We start from the raw sequence: 14749 nt of genomic DNA, 5'->3' as shown, positions 1-14749 counted from the left end.
TAGAATTTGCCTCTGAAGCCATCTGATACTGGACTTTTGTTTGTAGGGAGCTTTTTTTTTTAATTATAGATTCTGCTTCACTGCCTATGATTGCTTTGTTCAAGTTATATATTTCTTCTTGATTTAGTTTTTGTGGGCTATATATTTTTACAATGTTGTCCATTTCTTCTAGGTTGAATTTGTTGGCATATAGTTTTTCATAGTTATCGTTCTTATGTTTTTTCCTTTTGTATTTCTGTGATATCAGTTGTGATTTGTTGTCTTGAATTTATTTTGTCTATTTGGATCTTCTCTCTTTTCTTCTTGATGAGCCTGGCAAGAGGCTTGTCAATTTTCTTTACCCTTTAAAGAACTAGCTCCTGGTTTTATTGATTTTTTTTCCTATTTAAAAAAATCTAATTTTTCCTCTTTGATCTTTGTTATCTCTTTTCTTCTGCTGACTTTATGGTTTGTTTGTTCTTTTTCTAATTCTACTAGGTGTTGGGTTAGGTTGTTTGAGATTTTTCTTGGTCCTTGAAGAAGACCTGTGTCACAGTGAACTTCCCTTTAAGAATGCTTTTTGCTGCATCCCATATATTGTGTATCGTTGTGTTTTCATTGTAATTTGTGCAAGGTATTTCTAAATTTCTTTGGTTTTCTCACTGTTTTTTCAACAGCATGTTGTTTAGTTTTCATGTAGTTGTTTTTCTTGTTGCTTTTCCTATGGTTGATTTCTGATTTCATGCTGCTGTGATCAGAAAAGATGCTTGAAATTAAAATGCTTGAAATAATTTCTACACTCAATTTTGTTGAGTCTTGTTTGTGGTCAGTCCTAGAGAATATTCTATGTGCACTTGAAAAGAATGTGTATTCTGCTTTTGGGGGATGAAAACATCAATTAAGTCTAATTGTTATATTGTATCATTTAGAATCTCTTTCCCTGTGATCTCATTATATCATGTCAGTTCAGTTCAGTTCAGTTCAGTCACTCGGTTGTGTCCGACTCTTTGTGACCCCATGAACCACAGCACACCAGGCCTCCCTGTCCATCACCAACTCCCGGAGTCCACCCAAACCCATTTAGGATCTCTTTTATTGATTTTCTGTCTTGAAGATCTGTCCTTTGATATGAGGAGGGTGTTAAAATCTCCTACTAGTATTGTATTCCCATCAATTTCTTCTTTTATGTCTGTTGTTATTTGTTTTATGTATTGGGGTGATCCTATAATTGGGTGCATATATGTAGACAAGTGTAATATCCTCTCCAGTATTGATTTCTTTATTATTATATAGTGTCCTTCTTTATAGCCTTTATTTTAAAGGGTGTTATCCCCTTGATGGAGATGTGACTAGTGTTGTAGTGATCAGAGCCTGTGCTGGGTATTGGGTAGGGCCTCCTCTTTTGCTCTGTGGTTGTCATTGCCCTGTCAAGAGCAGAGTCCGCTCACTAGTTGTTAGAGCAGCAGCCCCCAGATACATTTCTGAACTTTGCTGTGAGGTAGGCAGGATTGGAGCACTCCCACTAGGAGAGGAGTCACTAAGTATTTCTCTGCTGGAGTTTGTTCACTGGTGAGTGTGCTCTGTTGTTTCACTCATTGTGAAGACTTACAAAATACATTATTGTTGGCACTCATCTTGGCCCTGCCTCATCTATAAGAATGCCAGAAATTGGCACTTGTGTTCCTCAGGTGTTATTGTCATCAGGTCACCAGCACAGATCTATCACAGTATTCAGGTATCTGAGTCCACTCCGGGAGCTATGGTGGCAGCTCAGACACTGGCCCAGCCCAGCCCTTGTGTGCATACACTCACAAAGCCCACACCTGCTAAGGCCAGACTCATCCCAGCTGTGGGAGGACCCATTGTCTATTCTGACATCCTGCAGGTGCTGAATTTACAGAACTGGCAATGGAGGTATAAATTTGTGGTTCACATAGTTGCAGGAGAGATTTCAGCCCTGCTTCCGAAGTCGTGTGGCCACTGTGGCTCATACGTGGTTTCAGTCGTGTATCTGCATGTGGGCAACATGCTGACATCTGCTCCCAGGGGCCCACTGATGAGGTGGTTGGCATAGTGGCCAGGGTATGGGAGCCTGCCTAACTTTTGCCCACTTGTAATTGGGCTGTTTGTATTTTGCTGTTGAGTTGTATGAATTACTTTTATATTAATATTTTAGATATTAACCTCATATGAGATATTTGGTTGGCGAATATTTTTCCATAGGTTGCATTTTAATTTCATTGATTATTCCCTTTACTGAGAAGCTTTTTAATTTTATATTATTCTACTTATTTATTTTTGTTTTCATTGCCTGTGCTTTTGGTGTCATCATGTCAAAAAATAATTGTCAAGATCAATGTAAGGAGATTTTCCCTTGTTTTCTTCTAGGAATTTTACAGTTTTAGGTACTACACTTAAGTCCTTAGACCATTTTGAGCTAATTATTGTTAGAGTATAAAACAGGGGTCAGATTTTATTCTTTTGTATGTGATTGTGCAGTTTTCCCAGCCCCATTTTCAGAGGAACTTGAGAACTAAAGAATTAATGCTTTCAAACTGTGTTGTTGGAGAAGAGTCTTGAGAGTCCCTTGGATTGCAAGGAGATCAAACCTCTCAACCCTAAAGGAAATCAATCCTGAATATTCATTGAAAGGATTGATATTGAAGCTGAAGCCCTAATACTTGGCCCACCTGATGTGAAGAGTCGACTTACTATAAAAGACCCTGATTCTGGGAAAGATTGAGGTCAGGAGGAGAAGGGGATGACAGAGCTTGAGATGGTTGGATGGCATCACCATCTCAATGAACATGAGTTTGAGAAAGCTCCAGGAGATGGTGAAGGATGAGGAAGCCTGGCATGTTGCAGTCCATGGGGTTGCAAAGAGTCAGACATGACTTAGCCATCGACTACATACACCTTTTCCCTACTGTGTGTTCTTGGCACCTAGTTGATCATATATTTTTGTAGGTTTGTTTCTAAACTCTTGATTCTGTTCATTGTTGTATGTGTCCATTTTTATGCCAATACCAGGCTGTTTTGAAAAGTGTAGCTTTATAATTTACTTTGAAATCAGGAACCATGATTTTTCCAGCTTTGTTCTTACACAGGATTGCTTAGTCTCAAGGTCTTTTGTGGTTTCATACTAATTTTGAATTTTTAGGATTGTTTTTTATATTTCTGTAAAAATAGCCATTGGAACTTCAACAGAAATTGCATTGATGAATCTCTAGAAGACTTTGTCTAGTATAATGTTTTAACAATATTAATTCTTTCCGTCTATGAACATGGATGACTTTACATTTTTTACACCTTCTCCAGTTTCTTTAATCAGTCTTAAAGTTTTCACTCTACAGATAGATCTTCCTTCTCCTTGGTTAAGTTTATTTGTAAGTATTTTATTCTTTTGATGCTATTTTAAATGGGATTGTTTTCTTAATTTCACTCTCAGATAATTCATTATTAGTGTATAGAAATGCAACCAATATCTGTATGTTGATTTCAACTTTATTAAATTTGTTCATTAGTTCTGACAATTTTTGGTGGAATCTTCAGAAGTTTATGTGTATAAGATCACATCATGTGCAAAGAAAGAAAATTTTACCTCTTTTCCAGTTTGAATTCATTTTATTTATTATTTATTTATTTTCCCTTATTGCTCTAGTGTCATTTCCAGTATTATGTTGAATCTAGCTGGTGAGAGTGGGCATTGTTTTCTTGTTTCTGGTTTTAGAGGAAAATCTTTCAGCTCTTTATCATTGGATATGATGTTAGCTGTGGGTTTGTCATCTATGACTTTCATTGTGTTTTGGTAGATTCCTTCTATACCAAATTTTTGAGAGTTTATATCACACCTGGGTGTTAAATTTTTGTCAAATGCTTTTCTGCACTTACTGAGAGGATCATATAATTTTTTTTGATCATATAATTTTTATCTTTCATTCTACTAATGTAGTTTATCATATGAACTGCTTGGCATTTATTGAACCATCTTTGCATCCTAGGGAAAAATCCCACTTGATTGTGATGTATAATCTTTTTAATGTGCTGTTGAATTCAGTTTACTAGTATTTTGTTGAGAATTTATGCATCTTTTTGGTTACATCTGTTATTTAATCAAAGCCTCAGAATAATTCCATATAACTGAGAGTTACAAAATCAACTCTGGATTCTATATAGCAGTATTCCTCTAACTGTGTATTGAAACAGTCCTTTCCACCTGGAATATATTTTCTTATCTTTAAGGTAAATAGATAAGGATTCAGTGGTCAAACATACTTATTTAATCCCACATTTCTCCAAACCAAGTAGGACTTCCCAGAGCATTTTCTATTAGCAACATTCTCTCTTGGGGACTCAGTGGCATAAAATAATCTGGATTTTAAGGGAAAGGCTCCAGCCACCCCAGAACTCTAAATTTTATGCTCATCAGGCTGGAGTTGGGCTTCCCAGTGTTTGAGTTGTTAGGGTATCAGTCTCCTCAGAAAGGCCCTACCAGGGCAGCCATACCTAACGACCCCACTTATAGAATTTTTATTATTGTCCTTGTCAAGTTCCAGCATAGAAGGAAGGTTGATGTGAAATTTGTGTAACTAGCAAGAGGGCTGTACAGGACATCGTTCAGTTTTCTGCCTCCTTGTCAACATTTTTGAACTCCTGTTTGAAGAGCTTTCATCCTTATGGGTCTGACTTCTCAAGGATTTGCTTGTCATATGTGTCCAAAGGAGCAGTTTGAGGAAGCAGGGCCTCCTCAGAAACATTCATGGGCCAGTGTCAGTGTGTGCATCCAGCTCTGGGGCAGACTTGTCCTGTGAGGGTGACTGTGGCCAAGCCTTTTCCACTTGTGCTCAGCAGGCTTGTGGCTGGCAGCAGATTTCTCCCCAGCTCAGGTCTTTGACATTCTGAAACTGTCATTGAACTTGTCTTCTGCTATTCCCAGTATCTTTTGAAATAAACTTCTCTTTAACTTAATCATCCAGGATCAGCTTCTGATTTTTTACAGCAGAAAAGTCTGATATATAGAAATTGAAATAGTAATAGTAGTAGTAATAATAATAATAACAATAAAAAAAGGAAACCTTTATTGAGCACCTGGTGTTTGCAAGGCACAATATTATATGCTATATATGCAGTATTTTCTTTCCTCCTTTTGGTATAATCCTACACTTTTGGTATATTTTTACTTCCTTGTTTGGTTCTGATTTTTAGTAACAGAGATAACCAAAACTTAGAGATTTCAAAATTTGTTCAAGGTCACAAATTAGGAATTTATATCAATGAAACTTGAAAGGCAGCAGAGAATAAGTCAAAACTACAAAATAATGTTTTAGGCTTCATTATGGAAAACTTTAGAATATGCATAAAGAGAGATCACATCAGATCTAGAGACACATACAGACAGAAAGTGAGGGGAACAGGATTCCATGCAAGTGGAAATCAAAAGAAACCTGAAATAGCAATATTTATATCAGACAAAATAGACTTTAAAATAATGACTGTTATAGTATAGTAGACAAAGAAGGACACTGTATAATGGTCAAGGGATCAATCTAAGCAGAAGATATAACAATGTAAATATATCTGCACACAATATAGGAGCACCTTGCTGCTGCTGCTGCTAAGTCGCTTCAGTCGTGTCCGACTCTGTGCGACCCCATAGATGGCAGCCCACCAGGCTCTCCCGTCCCTGGGATTCTCCAGGCAAGAACACTGGAGTGGGTTGCCATTTTCTTCTCCAATGCATAAAAGTGAAAAGTGAAAGTGAAGTTGCTCAGTCGTGTCCGACTCTTTGCGACCCCATGGACTACAGCCTACCAGGCTCCTCTGCCCATGGGATTTTCTAGGCAAGAGTACTGGAATGGGTTGCCATTGCCTTCTCTGTACTTAGTATATAAGGCAAATATTGGTAGACATAAAAGGAGAAATTGACAGTGACACAATAATAGTAGGGGATTTTAACACCCCATTAACATCAATGGACAGATCATCCAGATAGAAAATCAGTAAGGAAACATAAGCCTTAAATAACACATTAGAGCAAATGGACTTATTTGATATTTATAGAACATTCCACTAAGAATGATCTCTTTATATAATAAAGATGTTTTTAAAATATCACATCTGTGCCAAATAAATTTTATAGTATATTGTTTGCCTTTTAATTTTTAATGATATTTTGACACACATTTTAAATTTTATATAGTTTGAAAACTTACTGTAATTTTTAATTAATGTTGCTCCTCTCTCTATATATGGGGGCTTCTCTGGTGGCTCAGACGGTAAGGCGTCTGCTTGCAATGCGGGAGACCTGGGTTCGATACCTGGGTTGGGAAGATCCCCTGGAGAAGGAAAAGGCAATCCACTCTAGCACTCTTGCCTGGAAAATCCCATGGACGGAGGAGCCTGATAGGCTACAGTCCATGGGGTCGCAAAGAGTTGGACACGACTGAGCGAGCCTCTATATATATAGTCAACTCAAACTCCATACTCTTAAACCTCAAGGATTCAAGAAGACTCACTATAGTTAGCTCCTTTATATTTAAACTAATAGTAGAAAGCATATTATACTCTTATGTATATTGATAATTTGCTGAGTACACAGAAGTTTGTTACATCATTCTCTCCTTTTGTGCATCTTCATTCATCAGGGATATTGGTCTGCAGTTTTCTTTTCCTATCATGTCCTTACCTAGCTTTGCTATCAAGATAACGGGCTTGTAAAATGGATTTGGGACTGTTCTCTTTTTTTTTTAGTTTTTTGAAAGAGTGTGAGATGTAATGACATTAAGTCTTCTTTAAAAGTTTGGCAGAATACACTAGGGAACCCGTTAGAGGAATGGAATTTCATTTGGAGGATGACTGGGTTACACACCAATTCCTGCAGTTAGGGGCAGGCAGAGATATTTGCATGTCAGTTTCTGGAGAAGCACATAGCATGACGGAAATGGTATGGACCTAACAGAAGCAGAAGATACTAAGAAGAGGTGGCAAGAATACACAGAAGAACTATATAAAAAAGATCTTCATGACCCGGGATAAACACAATGGTGTGATCACTCACCTAGAGCCAGACATCCTGGAATGTGAAGTTGAGTGGGCCTTAGGAAGCATCACATGAACAAAGTTAGTGGAGGTGATGGAATTCCAGCTGAGCTATTTCAAATCCTAAAATATGATGCTGTGAAAATGCTGCACTCAATATGCCAGCAAATTTGGAAAACTCAGCAGTGGCCACAGGACTGGAAAAGGTCAGTTTTCATTCTAATCCCAAAGAAAGTCAATGCCAAAGAATGTTCAAACTATCACACAGTTGCACTCATCTCGCATGCTAGCAAAGTAATACTCAAAATTCTTCAATCTAGGCTTCAACAATATGTGAACCAAGAAATTGCAGATGTTCAAGCTGGTTTTAGAAAAGGCAGAGGAAACAGAGATCAAATTGCCAACATCTGCTGGATCTTAGAAGAAACAAGAGAATTCCAGAAAAACATCTACTTCTGCTTCATTGACCATGCTAAAGTCTTTGTATGGATCACAACAAACTGTGGAAAATTCTTCAAGAGATGGGAATACCAAACCATCTTACCTGCCTCCTGAGAAATCTGTATGCAGGTCAAGAAGCAACAGTTAAAACTGGACATGGAACAACAGACTGGTTCCAAATTGGGAAAGGAGTCTGTCAAGGCTGTATATTGTCACCCTGCCTATATAACTTATATGCAGAATACATGATGTGATATGCTGGGCTGGATGAAGCACAAGCTGGTATCAAGATTTCCCGGAGAAGTATCAATAACCTCAGATAGGCAGATGACCCCACCCTTATGGCAGAAAGTGAAGAGGAAATAAAGAGCCTCTTGATGAAGTGAAAGAGGAGAGTGGAAAAATCTGGCTTAAAACCCAACATTCAGAAAACTAAGATCATGGCATCTGGTCCCATCACTTCATGGCAAATAGATGGGGCAACAATGGAAACAGTGACAGACTTTATTTTCTTTACTCTAAAATCAATGCAGATGGCAATCGCAGACATGAAGTTAAAAGATGCTTGCTCCTTGGAAGTAAAGCTGTGACCAACCTAGACAGCATATTAAAAAGCAGAGACGTTACTTTGTCAACAAAGGTCTGTATAGTCAAAGCTATTGTTTTTCCAGTAGTCATATATGGATGTGAGAGTTGGACCATAAAGAAGGCTGAGTGCCAAAGAATTGATTCTTTTGAACTGTGGTGTTGGAGAAGACTGTTGAAAGTCCCTTGCGCTGCAGGAGATCAAACCACTGAATCCTAAAGGAAATCAGTCCTGAATATTCATTGGAATGACTGATGCTGAAGCTGACACTCCAATACTTCAGCCATCTGATGCAAAGAGCTGACTCATTAAAAAAGACCCAGATGTTGGTAAAGACTGAAGGCGGGAGGAGAAGAGGACGACATAGAATGAAATGGTTAGATGGCATCACTGACTCAATGGACATGAGTTTGAACAAGCTCCGAGAGATGGTGAAGGCAGGGAAGCCTGGCGTGCTGCAGTATGTGGGGTCGCAAAGAGCTGGAACAACTGAGCAACTGAACAACAATAGCAACAGCAAGAGGTATTTTGCATGTCACTTCCTAGAGAAGGTCATGACAACCCACTCCAGTATTCTTGCCTGGAGAATCCCATGGACAGAGGAACCTGGCAGTCTGTAATCCATATGATCGCATAGAATTGGCTGTGACTGAAACAGCTTAGCACGCATGCACATCCATCAGAACATTAGAAAGAAGTGAAGCAGTTTCTCGTTAGAAAGAGAAATACAGGCCAGGCTGATAGAGCCGGTATGAATGTCACATATATAGAGAAAAATGTACAGCCTAATTGGCAATCAAAGAAATGCAAAATAAAGAAGGAGGGATGTTTTTCTGTCATGGAGTTGAAAAATAAAAGAGAAATGATAATACTGAATGATGGAGGGAAATAAAAATCTTTGGTCTTCTGTTTTATATGCATTTTCCAAGAAAATAGTTATATTTTAAATTATTATTTAATATGATGAAAAATTAATTGTTATATACAAAGGCAAGGCGTTGACTGTTCAACAAGGTCTCATTTTTATAAAATTATGTTATATCATGTGAGGCCACTCAGTTCTGTCTGACTCTTTGCAATCCCATACACTGTAGCCTGCCAGGCTCTTCTGTCCATGGGATTTCCAGGCAAGAATACTGGAGTGGGTTGCCATTTCCTTCTCCAATTTTATATTATAGTGTGTATATATATTAGTATTTAGAATATTGATTCCATTTTGCCTTTTGATAGTAGAATTATGAGTGGTTTTAATTTTCATCATGCTTTTATACATACCTCAGTTATCTTAAGTGAATGTATATAATTTTATTTTAACTTTAATTTTGAGATATTAAAAGTATAGTATACTACAAAGAATAGTATAAAAGTACTCATGTACCCATAATGCAAATTAGTAGTTATTATCATATTATTATACTTGCTTCTCACTACAGATGATGAGTGCAGCCATGAAATTAAAAGATGCTTACTCCTTGGAAGGAAAGTTATGACCAACCTGGATAGCATATTCAAAAGCAGAGACATTACTTTGCCAACAAAGGTTCATCTAGTCAAGGTTATGGTTTTTCCTGTGGTCATGTATGGATGTGAGAGTTGGACTGTGAAGAAGGCTGAGCGCTGAAGAATTGATGCTTTTGAAGTGTGGTGTTGGAGAAGACTCTTGAGAGTCCCTTGGACTGCAAGGAGATCCAACCAGTCCATTCTGAAGGAGATCAGCCCTGGGATTTCTTTGGAAGGAATGATGCTAAAGCTGAAACTCCAGTACTTTGGCCACCTCATGCGAAGAGTTGACTCATTGGAAAAGACTGTGATGCTGGGAGGGATTGGGGGCAGGAGGAGAAGGGGACGCCAGAGGATGAGATGGCTGGATGGCATCACTGACTCGATGGACATGAGTCTGGGTGAACTCCGGGAGTTGGTGATGGACAGGGAGGCCTGGCGTGCTGCGATTCATGGGGTCGCAAAGAGTCGGACACGACTAAGTGACTGACCTGATCTGATCTGATACTTGCTTCAATTCTTTTTATTAATAGAAGAAATAGTCCCTTTTATCCATCATCATCTGCACCATTCATTCTACTTTTCCAGAGCTAACAACTGGGATTTATTTGATGTTTAAACTTCCAGTCCACTTCTATACCTTTGAAAAAATTTTGTATTCATTTTATATATATATACTTAAAATATAAATTTATTTAGTTGGAGGCTAATTACTTTACAATATTGTATTGGTTTTGCCATACATCAACATGAATCTGCCATGGGTATACACGTGTTCCCCATCCTGAACCCCTCTCCCCCCTCCCTCCCTGTACCATCCCTCTGGGTCATCCCAGTGCACCAGCCCCAAGCATCCTGTATCCTGCATCGAACCTGGACTGGCAATTCATTTCTTATATGATATTATACATGTTTCAATGCCATTTTCCCAAATCATCCCACCTTCTCCCTCTCCCACAGAGTCCAAAAGACTGTTCTATACATCTGTGTCTCTTTTGCTGTCTCGCATACAAGCTTATCGTTACCATCTTTCTAAATACTATATCTATGCGTTAGTATACTGTATTGGTGTTTTTCTTTCTGGCTTACTTCACTCTGTATAATAGGCTCCAGTTTCATCCACCTCATTAAAACTGATTCAAATGTATTCTTTTTAATGGCTGAGTAATACTCCATTGTGTATATGTACCACAGCTTTCTTATCCATTCATCTGCTGATGGACATCTAGGTTGCTTCCACGTCCTGGCTATTATAAACAGTGCTGCGATGAACATTGGGGTACACGTGTCTCTTTCAATTCTGGTTTCCTCGGTGTGTATGCCCAGTAGTGGGATTGCTGGGTCATAAGGCAGTTCTATTTCCAGTTTTTTAAGGAATCTCCACACTGTTCTCCATAGTGGTTGTACTAGTTTGCATTCCCACCGACAGTGTAAGAGGGTTCCCTTTTCTCTACACCCTCTCCAGCATTTATTATTTGTAGACTTTTGGATCGCAGCTATTCTGACTGGCGTGAAATGGTACGTAATTGTGGTTTTGATTTGCATTTCATTTTATAATTGGAAAAAGCACATCAATGTGTTGCTGGAATAAACTTCCAAAATTTCAATGGCTTACAGCAGAAAAGGTATATTTCTTGGCACTGCTTGATTCCCATATTAGTACAGATGTTATTTTTCAAATTTTTATATTTCTTCTTCTCTTTTAAAGAGAATGCAGAAAGGCAGACATTAAATACACAGGCTCAAATGATTACCCATATCATAAGCTGCTTGTTTGACCCCACTGTTTTTTAAAAATAGTATGACTTATCTTCACATTTGAGCTCCTTTGGTACTATACACTCACGTGAATGTGCCAAGAGCAGGTAAAAACCCTTCAGTAGGAATTAACAACTGTCTGTTAAATTTGTTTAGATCAGCTTTTGTTCATGTATGGCTCCTGTATGCTGCTTCTCTTGCATCTCAGTTCCCAATATTCTCTCCAGGCTGCCCTTGTTTGACTCTCTATTTTGAATAAGCTTATTTGGTTCACTTTCACACACCATATTCCGTAGACATCCTACAGCCTCATTATCTTTGGGTGGGGCCACAGCAGATGCTCAGTTACTATTTGTTGAAAGCATTTGAAAAAGGCATGGTTCTCTTTCTCCATGCCAACTATAGAAGACAGATTGGCCAGGCCTGCTTCCCACATGGCTTCCCAATCGTGGGAGGAAGGGACATGGCTAACCACAATCCTGAGCTCACATTTAGTTAAATATATTACTATTCAAAATTATTTATGCAACACCTTATACTTTAACAAAAGTCTCATTTAACATGGGAAAATAGGCTCACAGGGAGCACCATTCTCCATGTGGTAGAATGGGTGTACCCTTTTTCCTCTTTGGGTATAGTAATGACTTTTCAAACCAGAATAAATACCATGCTTATAAGCACTCTCAGGTTGGTGTGTTTGAAGAGGGAAGCTCTGTATGTCCAGATTTGGGGTGTCCATTTCAGCCATCATTCCAGAGCATGGCAGAACTCAGCAGCACTGCAGGATCTGAAGCTCTCAGCTTTCCACTCTGGCACACCCCCATGTGAAGCGAGTGTGCTTCTATGTCCTGCTGGATTTTGACTAGGTTTCTTTACTTCTTTCAGAATTGTATTGTAAACACTTTCATTCTGTTTGGCTGGCAGCTTTACATCTCTCCTGTTTTCCCAACCAGCTCTGCATCTTCTTCTTGTACTTACTGCCAACTGAGACTATATTCCTACCACATTTCAGCAAGTAAAATAGTGATTTTCTTGAATTCTCATTGAGGGAAAAGGAACGTTGCAACTAAATACTTTGTGACTTCAATTGAAAATTATTCAAAAAGTTGTTTTAAAAATCTGTTAATGGCCACTTTCAAGCGTTGTTTTCTGAAATTTAGCATTTCATCCTTAACTTGGTGAACTGTTTTACTGCATCCTAAAAGGGATGAATTTGTGGGGAAAAGAATAAGCTAATGCAGTCTCTCTATGGTGTGATAAGTGACTGTGATAATGCATGCAGTTTCCCATAATGCCAGAAAGGCACAGAAAATTAGTGCAGCTGCTCCACTGATGGTGGTTTTGTTTTTCCTAATTAGTAGCTTCTTTTGTATTCTCACCAGAACACATGTGACTCTCATGAACTTTTTTTGTTTTCATATTCCTTGAGCTGTGAGATATTACAGGTACATGTGAGGTTATTTTTACTGTGGCACAAGCTCTGCGTAAATTAACACACATTTTAAAAGAGTGGTAGGAACAAAATGGATGAGATCTGCATTATCCAAATTTATCTCTGTCCTTTCTCAAATTAGGAGCTCTAATCAAAACATAACGGCATTTTGTGTATTTTGCACAGCAATGTATGTCTGAACCAAAAGAAAGAAGTACACACTTGGTTGTCTGGAAGTAGACTGACCCAGGAGGAAGCGTGATCAATTTGTTTGTGAGTCTTACGAGTTGCATGTAGCCCTGGTAGCCAATGGGGCACCTCATGAAACATAGATGAACCATGATGAAATTCTGGTTTGAGGTTTGTTTAAAGTTCTGCTAGTGGCTTCTTCCCACTGCAAATCTCATCTATTATTTGGATCTAAGAGAAATAAACCCTTGGAATTATGTAGTAATGTTTCTTTTAAGAACGTTTGAAAATTAAAAGTGCAGCTGTGCTTGAGAGACTTATTTATTCCAAATTCAGACTTTGACACCATTATATCAAATCTTAATTCTGCCCTTAGGTGAAACAGTAGGTTCTACTTTGTAGCTCTGAAAACTAGGATTTATTTTAAATCAATTTGTGGGTGCTGAGAGAGTACAAGTAATAGGATGGTTGTCCAGTGTAAGTTTAGGGGTGGTTTTTATAAAACACAATTTATAAAGCCATCAAAAACTGAACTATCTGCTTTACAAATATAAGTTCATTATCATGTGTATAACTAATATTCTGAAGTCAGAATTAGGTAATTTTGATTTAGACACAGTAATGTAAGTTTCTTGATATCCCTTTGACTCAAATATTTTCATCTGTAAAGAAAGAAAAATAGTTATTTTACCTCTTAGAGAAATGGTAAGAACTAGGTACTCACATGAGGTAGATAAAGCTATGTTTGAATCCCTGTCTTGCAATTTGCCAAGTGCTTGACTCGGGGCCAGTTACTTGAACTCTGTAGGGTTCATTTTGTCATTACAAAATGGGGATACCAGTACATTTACAAAATGGGATACCAGTACACACTTCAGAGAGTAGTTGTTAGCACAAGATAAGATAAACTATATAATGTGCAGTTGAGGCTATTAGACTATAATCATCAGTACAGTGCTTGGCTCATATTAAAGGCTCAGGCATTTTAGCTCTTTTATATTTGAACTGTGGTGTTGGAGAAGACTCTTGAGAGTCCCTTGAACTGCAAGGAGATCCAACCAGTTCATCATAAAGGAGATCAGTCCTGGGTGTTCATTGGAAGGACTGATGTTGAAACTGAAACTCCAATACTTTGACCACATGATGTGAAGAGCTGACTCATTTGAAAAGACCTGTTGCTGGGAAAGATTGAGGGCAGAAGGAGAAGGGGACGACAGAGGATGGATGGTTGGATGGCATCACTGACTCAATGGACATGGGTTTGGGTAGACTCTGGGAGTTGGTGATGGACAGGGAGGCCTGGTGTGCTGTGGTTCATGGGGTCCCAAAGAGTCAGACATGACTGAGCAACTGAACTGAACTGATGAAGATGAAACGTAATAAATTAAAAACATCTTGTGTTTTAATCTGACATTAATGGGTTCTCAAAAACATCAATTCCTTTTCTCTTCCTTTTTTCTTTCTGCCCTTATTTTTGGGAGTGGCAAGAGGTAGGAGAGGTGGGGGTGGAGTTCACAGAATGTGGCTATAAAAATGATTGGATATTTCACTGAAATTTTCCTTTAGCTTTCAAAAGCTGTTAGGTAACACTCAACTCCCACCTGTCACCCTTTATGTAACCAAGCTAGACATGATGCATATAGGGTTTGGGGTCAGGTAGCTGTGTGTCATCTATCCTCCCTATAATAACTTTGGTCTCTGTGAGGACTTCATCCCTCCCGTTGGTTGGGTACAGGAATAAGTCAAAGCTGATGTTATGTTTAGATCAGGTTAATTCTGAGAATCTGTATATGTCTCCTCATTCCTCTTCCCCTGCTCATCTGTAA

This window comes from Bos indicus x Bos taurus, chromosome 3 (assembly GCF_003369695.1).
Source record: "Bos indicus x Bos taurus breed Angus x Brahman F1 hybrid chromosome 3, Bos_hybrid_MaternalHap_v2.0, whole genome shotgun sequence".
NCBI classification, from domain to species: Eukaryota; Metazoa; Chordata; class Mammalia; order Artiodactyla; family Bovidae; genus Bos; species Bos indicus x Bos taurus.
Note: the sequence above shows the minus strand (reverse complement) of the source record.